Consider the following 11,657-nt stretch of genomic DNA (forward strand, 5'->3'; position numbering starts at 1 on the left):
TTCCACTGTTTGGCATAGACTCCTGATCTCTGGTAGTCAGGCAGATCTTGGATCCAGTGGCAGCAGAACTACAAAAACATGCTTTTTCTGCCTTGTTCTAGACTGCATTCAGTTTCTAGGTTCAAGGATAAATTAACTTATCTTTGTTCAACACATAAGACAAAGTCAGAGCTAATGCCAGTTCTTTTCAAGTATATTTGGGACTGCTGCCCTTCTCTCATATGTTCTCTTTTGGTAAAGAAGAATACAAGTGAAAGTGAAAAATAAAATTAGTCAAACTAATAAATACATGATCTTGAACTCACTTCTTGTGCAAATGATTTAAATTATGCTGTGACAAAAAAACATTTGATGTTATGGTTTCATGGAATTCAAGAGTAATATGCACAGTTTATTTCGACCCAATTCCTTTATAAAAGAAGTGAGTAGGGTGCATTATTTTTATATATGTCCTTTAGTTTAGTTGTGATTAAACTTTATTCCCTCCCTAGGTACTTTTCTGGATATCTAGCAGAATTACCAGGCCTTCAACTTGACTTAAATAACATTGTACTGTCTGTTACAGAAATGGGGTTGAGAGGGATTCTGACAGTTCTCTCACCCTAAGTAAAGGAAAGCTTTCCTTAACCAGGATAAGTTATTGGAGTAAAAGTAAAAAAATTGAAACTGGTTGCAGCATAAACATACTGGATAGATATTTGCCTTAAAAACAATAAGTTATGAGGATTTTCATAACTTGTTATGAAAACGTAGCAAGTTTTCCAAAAATGTTAAGCTGCTAAATCCAACTTTAGACTTTTAAGTAAGCTGTTTCTCAAAAGTGCTGAACCTGCAGCAGTTCCCATTGAATGCTCAGGCTTGTAAATGCATGGCTGAGAGACACGATGGCAATATCAAAGGGGAAAGACGATTGCTTTAAAAAAACTAGCACAGTATGCTTTTATAATATATAGCTACACTCCACAATTTACACCACTAAAGTTGAAATATTTGTTTTACAGACAGAAAAACTGAGCTCACATGCAAAAGATTTATCTGATGTCCTATTGACGAGGGAAATAGTATCTAAAATTTGGAAAGTTAGTAGAGCCACATTTCCATTAGAAAGCTGCTCTAAGAAGGCAGCACTAAATTCCCTACCTTGTTTTTCCTGAATAAATTAAAAAATGTTCAATTAAGGAACTGACTTTAAAGGTGTAGCATCTTATTTATGGAGATTATTTACTCTTGGCAGAGGAGATAAGCATATCCTACTGAAACCATACAAGAACTAAATGAAAGGCTATACGGAGAAATTTGTACAGTAGTCTTAAAATGGCCTCAAACAATTTGGAGATTGCACTACAGTACGCTTTTTAAACAGTTTCATTTTTAGTCTCCACAAAGTTTTAATTAAAATGAAGCAGAATAATTAAAACCCCCCCAAAGGCCAAGGTCTTCCAAAGCCGAGTTCAGGCAATGCTTTAATGGGCACGGGCTGCCCTCTCGCGGTCACAGCAGGAATAGCTACCGAGGCGTCCGCTGCTCCAAGTTGAGCTGGAGCTGCGTCCGTCCGCGGGTCCCGCCTTACAAAAAATCCCCCACGTTTCTGCCAGATAATAATTGTTTCATAATGTAGTGTTAGTATTCCTGTTACTTGGGGCAGAAACTTCCTCTCCTTGTCTTTAGATTTAGACAATCGAAAACGAATATCAGTGAATAAAAAATATCTGCACACTTTCTTATACTGCTTCAATATTCCTATTTCCAGAGTGTTCCAGTATCAAGAAATAAAAAGGAATACTGAGAATATAATAGCATTATATATTTGGAATATTTCCAGTTATAGACATTTGACCAGACAAATTGATATAAACCTACAAAAGTCAGAAAATGGAAAAAGAGGTTGGGAGAAAGTAAGGACTGAATGACCCAAAAACCCAGATGTCAGTAGGGCAGTTCTCCACAGAATGATTTACTATACATGGGTTTCCTGTTAGGCATCCACTGGAAATATTACAGCTCTCAGAAGAAACAAACAACCAGCAATATAAGCTTTCCTTATCTGTAAAACAGGGGAGGGATAACTCAGCAATGCACAAAGGAGCAGAAGTAATCCCTCTTACCACCATGTCCACCATCATAAATTAACCTGAAAATACTACTATCTCTTACTTGGAAAGACTTGTAAGCAGCAATCTGTGTGAAAGGCAAGGATCACACGCCAATGTTTCCTCAGATGATTAAACCACAGTGACTATATTGGAGCTGGTAACCTTTGCAGCTGTTAAAATAGATCTGTGTTCCTATTTTCAGGTACAGAGCTCCCTGCCCTGCAATGCTCAGCTGTACTGATCTAGATACCCAGCCTTATTTATGTGTTGCCAACTCCAGAAGCAGCTGTGGACTTTGTGACTTGAAAGTAGATCAGTTAGATGTCCTCTAAAAGGGTCAAAGCTTTGGCTGACCCTTTCAAAAATCACAAAGCTAAACCAGTTAGGGATTTAATAGAGAGACAAGCATGCAATCAGCATGTCCCCACCTTTTCTGAAGCAGAATATTGTGCTTTGGAAACCTCCTGATTTCATTCAATCACTCCCAAGTTTTGCTCTCATCTGTTCTCATTGGTAACTCAAACACACTGTAATGTTGTTTTCACACCAGCTTTAGCAATGATGACACTGACAGTGTGCCAGTTAACCAGCTCTTGCTCCCCTTCCTACTCTGTGTGTTCTCATTTCTCATCACATCTCTGGTTTTTTTCTTCCAGCCCTGTCATGGGTCCCACATGATCAGTAAAATTTATTGGTATAATTTGTCACCTAAGAGCAAACTGTTATTCAGACTACTGCTTATTCTTCTGCTAGATTTCTGCTGCTTTTCAATTATAAATTGCATGAAAGGCAGAGTAAAAAGCTACACTGTGTTTAACCATAAATGTGAGTCTGTGGCAAATGCCAAACCACGGACATGTCCTCATCTGATACAGCAGTTACTCTGAGCTGTCCAAAGGGCTGCTCCCCCTCCTGCATCCTTCTGACAACCATTCTGGCAGAAAGGCAGGAGGAACAGCTAAGAGAGGAGAAGCATGAAGTACCTACAGTAAGTGTAGAGACTGTTAGTATGTGATGTTTTTTTCTCTCATGTAACTTTCAATAGTATTTGAGTTGAATTTGTGTTTTGAAAAAGGGTATTTGAAAGGGGAGGAAGATCCTTTTGTCAGAGTTCCTTGCAGTAGAGGATTAAATGAAGGATCTGACCTTATACAGCAGCACTGCTTTGATCTGGGTTGTAGTCTGTTGTTAGAGTGATGTAGGAACAAACACCACTGGAAAAAAAAACCCTTGCATTTTTTCAGTCAAAATATCTTGAACTCAAGGAATGTGAAAATATTCAGCAAGACCTTACCTTTATCAGAGGACCTCAACAGCTGAGACAAGGTTACATTTTATAAACATCAGGTGGAATTCCTGATTATGGAATCCTATTTGTACTGTGCTATCATACGAGAAGCAAATATTTGGAGATAAAAAGCCTTTTGTTGACTTAAGACTCTGGAGTGATGCTATGGAATAATTTAGGGTGTTCACTTTGGGAGGCTCAATAAAGGTCAAATGAATCCTTAGGAAAAAATCTCTGGGACAGTATACTGCCTATATAGTCCCTGTGAAGAGATTGAATAATCTTTTTACCTAACATAATTCTAGTTGAAAATATCTCTCTATATTATACATTATCCATATGATAGAGATATATATCATACAGATAATACAGAGAGATGTATTATTCCAATCGAGGTTCTAATATAAGTTTAGGCAATGACTCTCTTGAGGAAGTCTGGGTTACACATTACTCCTAGAATAATGATTATTAAGGTCATGATTATTGCAGGTTAGTGTTTGGTGTACATAGTGATTCATACAAAAAATATCCTTTATAATGCTGTCCTCATCTTAATGTATTAATGTTATTTGCATTATTCTGAGATAACGCTTTGCAAACCTAGGCTGGTTATAATGCAATTCTGTTTGCACATTTTCATTCCTGCCCCAATTTCCATTAGAAAATACTCTGGCAGGAAGAAACTGATTTGTTTATATCCTCCATGTATATATTGGGTTTTTCCTGAAATATAAAGCAAAAACACTTTATAAGAGATGTTTAACTTAGCATAAAGTTAAATATTTGTTTTGAAACTATTAGTAGGGAGGAATGAATGCCAAACTATGAAGGAGTTTCTTACCTTTTTTCCCAGTTGTCCAGCATTTGCTATGTTCTCCCAGAATACTGAAACTATGTATTCTGGCAATGTGTTAAATCATCAAGCTATGTAATGTTTTGAGACTTAGACACTGTTTGAAGTATTAAAAAATTCCAAATAATCATTGTGGTAGCAGCAAAAAAAAAAGATGATTGCTGTATATCCTTGTGATTAGGACACAAGGTACTGCTGACTATAGTTTCTGCTGCTCTAAAGGTTTGTCTGGTTGTACAGAGCAGGACAGAATCCACAGCTGAGAAAAAGCAGAACCCTTTGATTAAGACTCTGTTTAGTAAAGCAGAACATATGGATAATGAAATCAATCAACTCGTGAACATCTGAAAAGAAGGCTAACACTGAGGTTTTGGATTAAAACCTGTCTCCTCTCTCTGCAAACATGGGAGCCTGTTCCCACCTCCTGCAGAATGTTTATTCTGTTATTGTACTACAACAAGTTTGACTGCATTTAATACACAGTTTGGGAATATCTGAAATAATATATTTTAATTAATTTACTATTTACTCTTTCCCTCCCCTCCCATCACCCTAGGCAAGAAAACCTAACTTGCTAAGATTTGATATGTATGGGCACATCCTAACAAAAAAAATCTGTTAATCTACAAGATTACTTTGATATTAATTAAATTATCACACACACCTATTAAAATCCCTTAAAATATATTTGTCTCAAATTCTACAGCAAGAGTAGGTGACACAGCAGGGTAACAAGGCACAGCAGGGTAACAAAAAAACAGAGTCCATTTTGCTTGTGGAGCCTTATCCTTCTCCCCAGAGTGACTCTCATCATTCCTGCTGGCCTTTGGCACTACTTGTTTCCTGATTACAGACTTTTTTTATCCTCAGTGAAAACTCTAATCAATTTAAAGTAAACAAAATAGAAGAATTATCTATAGATACTACATTCCTTGGAAAACTGGAACTTCTTAGAATTATATATTTTACCTTTTTAAAGCTATCACAAACACTGACTGTTAATGAACTGTTAAAGCAAAAATTACTCTGATTTCATCATACTTCAAATCTCAGCTTTGTCCTTAAATGATAAAGAAAAAATCTGTCCAAATCTTATAAGTTCTCACCATCAGGGGATATTATTTCCTGACCAGATTTAAGAAGCTTCTCTTTCCATTGACTTTTCCCTAAACTCTCATCCACCTGCCTCTCCTGCTCCCCTCTATCCCCTTGATTCCCTCTCAGGCTTCAAAATAGAATCAACTCCTGAATCAAATGTGCTTCAGGTCCACATTCTCAGGTAGTTTATCCAACGTGCATGAGAAATCAGCACAATTTCAGATAGTGAAATCATTATTTCAGTTCTTGTCAATAAACTATTTTCTTTCAGAGAAGAAGAGCTACTGCAAGGTGCTACCTTGGTATGAAGATTACTGAACCATTAGGCTCAGAGAAGGCAAGATAAGAAGCAGCAGAAATATCCAATACTCACATTATTTTAGGAAATCCCCAAATAGTACTTACCATGTTACATTTAATAAGCATCCATACAGCCATGTCCACTTTATATCTTACTGAATTCAAGCTTTGATATTTTTCTACATTTATTTGTGTACAACCGCTTTTAAGTATTCTCAGTCTCTAAACAATTGGTGAGTTGCCCTACCAGGGATTATACATATAAATAGAAACACTGTTGTGAAAACAGTAAACTGGAATTCAAACTAAATCTTTTCCCTCTCCCTACAGCTTTTCAGTCAGTTTGTGGCTTCTTATCTAGAGAGTTTCATATCAAAAGCAGTGGAAGTAAACAGGTCCAACAAGATTTGAGGTTTATCTCGATAGATCTGTTTTTCGCTGACTTTTAAACCAAACTCCTTGCATGCAAACTTGGTGAGTCACAGTTGCCTAAAGCAGAGTGTGCTTCTGAAATCTTAGAGGAAATAAAGGCTGTCCTTACTAAGACTTTAAATTGTAATTTAGTGATTACGTACTTGGCTCTGGGCTTTTACCTATATTATGTATTCTTCCTTAAGGAGCTTAAACCTTGTAGGTAAGAGTTCAGTCAACCAACATGAGAAGTTTAATCAGATCAGGCTAACAGATCACTCTCCTGACCTTCATTCTCTGCAAATGAATGAGGAACTGTTACTGCAGTACTGTTTTATTCTATTCTGTGATAGTTTCAGCCTCGGTATTATTTTCAAGGAATGTGCTATTCCACCTGCACAGCCAGCATGCTCAAATTAAAGCAAGGCTTGTTATGAGTAAGTAGGCTTCCAGCCTAATAACTGAAGCACTTAAGTCCTCTGGTAGAGGTCTCTTGGAGGTCTACATCCTTTTTTTTTCCCAGTTCAGTAGTTTCCTAGAAGTAGATTCTAAATTTTCTGGAGAATATTACTTATGAGTGATGAAGAACTAGAAAGTAGCTTCTGAACTGAGGATTGAGAAAGTGGCTAGCCAGTGTAGACCTAAGTGTAAATGCTGCTGACAGACTAGGACCATAAATCTTGAGATAGGAAGGCCAAACAGATGTATTTATGCCATATCTCCTTGCTAGTTTACTGTCATTGCATTCTCCTAGCCTGATCTTTGTAATGAATAGTCTTCAGCAGGTTATTTAGTAAAGCTGGATGTGGCATAATCTGCACAAGTTACTGCTATTTGGCTACTGTTTTCTCTATTATGTCAGACTCAGCATGGAAAAAGAATCAAAATGCAATTGGTTTAACATTAGCATTTTATACATTAAAAAAACACCTCCCAGACAAACAGTTCCATGAAATCATAAGAGAGCAAAGCTGATTTTTAAAGAGTCCACGGTAAGCATATTTGCCATGACTAATCACTTCTTGAAATGATTTAACTGCTATCTCTCATATAGTGCTAGAGACAGCTGGAGACAGGACTTCTTTATAAGGTTTGATCTATAAAAAAGCACAAAAAGGCTGCCAAGCAGTCCATTTTTAGCAAAGATCAAATCTCTTTGTTGTATTTGGCTAGAGTCACTCCAGAATTAGTACATGGAAACTTAATTAATATTTATATTTTACAAAATACTTCGTTACTCTCCTTTTCAAATAAATTTACTATCTTTTTGCAAGATAGACAGTTTGTTATTGATGATTAAATTTCAGAAGCTAAGGAGATTTACTTCAAATTTTATCTGAAATTTTGAGCATTAAAAATAATTTAACTTGAAATTCAACTTTAAATTGTTCTGGTCTCTTTACTAGGAGCCAGGATAGAGAAGAGGAGGAAAATAAATATCTTCAAACTGGCTAGATAAAACAAATCAACATGATTTGGTTAATTAGATTATCCAAGATTTTTAATTTGTACTGATCTTTTTACTAGCTCTGGGAAGTGGAAAACATCTCTAATGCAATGCCAGTCTGCCCTGGGCAGAAGATGGGGAGTGACTCCACTCAGAAGTTTGGAAGTTTCTGCCCTGCTTTACACAGCCACAAGAGTCACTGAAGAACCAAGAAATGGTTCCAGGTTTCCACACATCTCCATGCATCCCTCCTGCTTCCCTCTTAGCTAAAATACAAAAGCAATCTTCCCCAGTTGCTTTCTTACTTCCATTTATGAATGTTGCCAAAATTATTATAGTTGAATCAAAATATTAGTTGAAACCTGAATACTTCCAGGTTTCCCTTTGTGTGTACACTTAGTGATTTAGGCATGCAGAGTTGAGACTGTACACTTTGCAATGAGGCCACTAATGAAGCCAATCCCTTCATGCTTTGTCACTGCACACAATACTGCTGAGCTTCCTTCAGTTTTCCAACCCCACTACTATTGTTGAATTCCTCAGTGAGTGTCCAGCTATGAAAAAGTCAAACTCCATCAGATTAATTCATAATAATGTATGAATGCAGAGTAGGAACCAGTGGATTTTGGTTTTTTGGTTTCAGTATTGTAGACTTTTGCTTCACTTTAAATAAACTTAGCATCACAATATAAAATATTAATATAGTATTTACATGCAAAGTTTTACTTGCTTACTATTGTGTGATGAATTCCTTAACAAATGTGTCAGCATAAAACCCAGGAAAAAGCTGTCATCTCTAAGGGCTCCATCTACTTTGTGCTACTTCAGTTTCTGCCTCTACCCCACCCCAAGCAAGCCACTGTGTACATTGTTTATTCATAATATGGTTCTCCACAAAACCACTAATCTTCTTTCAAAACTCCTTTCAGCCTAGGATGGAGTGGTTTTTTTGTGACCCCTTGGCAAACTCAGAAGCTGTCAAGATCCTCTCTCTCCTCTATGTTCCAAAGAACTGATCTCATAACATGCAGCTCCTCATACTCCACTAAAGCCCAAAGCTGCTGATTAATTTAGGAAGCACCTGAGCCTCCTAAGAGCCATAGCATAAAGTCTCCCAGGGCACTGAAGACGTTCGGTTTGAAGCCTAGCACTAAGTTAATGTCATATCCTGCCTAAACCTGGTTAGCATCCAGAATATCAACATTCTTCTTAAGTCCCCTGAGGAAAGCTCTGTCTGCCAGGCATTCCTGGGGAGCACCTATTGAGTACTAACAGGAACTGGCGTCTCAGGAGACGCAATGGCAACCACAACATGGTTTAAGCTAAGCATGGTTAAGCACGGTTTAAGCTTCAAGAATTAAATCTAATGCCCCACTTCCCTCTTTATACCTTATCACAACTGCTATAATGTTAAGGGCTGGCATCCTGGAGGGGTGTGCTAGGCTCCAATTCTGGTTTCCAATGGTTTTTTTAATACACATTCAAATGATTGTAAAGTATTGGCTGTGTCCTTGGGACAGCATCAATAACCTTACTCTCTTCTTCTCTGGCAAGTAGAATCAAGTCCATTTTTTTTTATACTCTCTGGACCAGAGAAACCAGATTTTATCCTCATCAGTGGAACTCATAACAAAGGGAAGACAGTCCTTCCCAAACCAAAAATCTAGTGCGTAAACTATTTCCCTGAAAGATGTCAGCCTCCTGACCCCTGACCTTACACATGTACAGCTAAAACTGAAACTGAATTCCTGCTTACAAAGTCCTGTAACAAAACTGATTAGTGAATTAGAAGTGTGATGAAAAATACAGGGAGGGAAAGAGAGTAAGCAGGAGAGAGAGATTTCTTCTAGAAATATACTACATGTATAGCTTAGTTCTTCTACTGATATTTTCTCAACCTGAAGACTGAAATATTGTAAAACTGGGCAATTTTTTGAGTATAAATTTCAGAATCTTAATGAAGAATGGTATCTTCTTTACAGCTTTGTTAGATTTAGGGATTAATTTTTCTGTGTAAGAATCATAGAATCACAGAATGGCTTGGGCTGGAAGGGACCTTAATAGTTCCAACCCCCCTGGCATGGGCAGGGACCATACACCTTCCACTAGACCAGGTTGCCCATTAGCAATACCTTTCAGCAATGCTTTCACTTTCATCATCAGGAACAGCTGCTTGCTGGGAAAAGTGGAAAGAAATAACTAGGAATCTAGCTTTCATATAGTTTGCTGGGAGTGTTCCTTATCACTTTTCCATCACTAATGGTTTCATAAAATAGCTACTTTGAGTCAGAAACACCAAGTGTTTCCAAGTGTTGGGGTTTAATTCCACTAGGCAGCTAAGCACCACACACCCAAACATGGAACACCAAGGTGGGTTATATTGTCTTGGTCTAGGAATTTTTACTTTTAATACATAATTTTCCATAAACAAATACACAAGGTGTAAAGTAAACACTGTCAGGTAACCTATCACTCCCAATGAGTGCTTCTTTGATATATTTAAGTGTTTTAAATACTGTTGGCATTTGGATGCAGCTCTAAAACATTATTTTTGCTGGAAGATATTTTTGCTTTGAATATATAGATAATACATACAAAGAATGCTTGTAGAAAGGATGCTTAGAAAACAGGGAGTCTTAACTGTGATTCTAGTAATAAAACCGAGCAATTAAGTTATGTGGAATAGATAGAATTTGATTTTCAAAGGTGCCACGGTTTGACAGTGCCCCAATACCAGTGCGAGTGACGTACATCGTCTCCCTGGTGGTCTAGTGGTTAGGATTCGGCGCTCTCACCGCCGCGGCCCGGGTTCGATTCCCGGTCAGGGAATTAATTAAACCGCGCCATTTCACATGGGTGCAAGGCATGGAGGTTTCAAATTTTTCACGCTTTACTAGCAAAGAGGAATGATTAGTTTTACACGGAGGTATTTGTGCATACTTGAAATAGGTGGATTTTAATATGTAATTATATGTATATATAATTAATTGTGAAATTAGCATCCTGCTAGTTCGGTATAAAGTATCTTATTAGGTCACATAAAAGGGCTTGGTGACTTGGTATTTCCAGTTTCACTTTCTTTATTTTGATGTTTAAGACCACACTACTTAAGATGTGCAAACAATGGTTCCTGTCTTCTTACTTCTGCCAATGCTTATTCTTTCTGTAACTTCTACAAATGAGGATAATTAGTTGTCTGATTTGTTCTGGCATTATTACCAATAAAAATGGAATTCTGGAAAGATCTTCCAATGAAGAAAATCAACACTGGAATTTAGTTTGGACATTAAATTACCAGAATTAGTAGTGGGTAGAGCCAAATACTACTTGAACAAAATTTCTTTGACTACTTTGCAATAGAAAAACTGCTTGCAAGTTTCCCAACTGATTGCTTTTAGTAATGGGAACAAACCTAAGATACATTCTAGAAATCCTGAGGAAATAACTGACATAGATTGGGCCAATTAAACCTCATTGAAAATTAGTTTTGAGACTGTTAAGGAAACTTAGTAATGTTTTGAGTGAGATTTATTATTTTTCATAAAAGCTGACAGGTGGTTTCACAGATCTTCTAGTGGCAGAGCTAATTTGATACTTTCCCCATGCCCAGGGGTGTTTGTTCCAGTGGACAAGGAAGGGCAGGAAGCTACTGTCTCAGAAATTGTGCCAATTCCCTGGTTATAAACCCAGATTAGTTCTCTAATCTTAAAAGGAAAATTTCTGAAGTCAGAGGGAGATTGAGTTAAAGCCTGCCTCTGGAGAGCTTGTTTTATGTAGGCAGATATGGTTCAGTAATCTGCTGCATTTTGCCATTTCCTTTGAGTTGGGATCTGCAGTGCTGCACTTTACCCAAAAGAAAAGGAAGTTTCTACCTCTCTCCAAGTCTGTCACTTTTATGACACTGAGAACAGCTGACAGAGAACCACACCCTCAAAAAAAAGAGAGTAAATAAAAATGTAAGTGGCAGAGCAGGGGCGACTGAGGTAAGCAGCAGTGCTTTCTGTAGAAAACCCAAGAGGAAGAAATAATTGTTTTTAAAAGTGCAAAGCACCCTGTGTCCTGCTGCTTGACTGCCTATTGTGTTGAAAAGGACAGCTCTGCAAGTTCCTTATTATTTGGTTAATAAACAGATGGGTCTCGCACTGAGTAGTAAGAAAACATCTGAAT

General features: G+C 37.4%; 1 non-coding gene across 1 annotated transcript; it reads left to right on the top strand.

Moving 5' to 3' along the window:
- Positions 1 to 10,247: 10,247 nt before the first annotated feature.
- Positions 10,248 to 10,319, top strand: TRNAE-CUC (transfer RNA glutamic acid (anticodon CUC)). Its single transcript has one exon. It is a non-coding gene; the product is annotated as a tRNA-Glu (tRNA).
- Positions 10,320 to 11,657: the final 1,338 nt, after the last annotated feature.

This window comes from Molothrus aeneus, chromosome 4 (genome assembly GCF_037042795.1).
Source record: "Molothrus aeneus isolate 106 chromosome 4, BPBGC_Maene_1.0, whole genome shotgun sequence".
NCBI lineage: Eukaryota > Metazoa > Chordata > Aves > Passeriformes > Icteridae > Molothrus > Molothrus aeneus.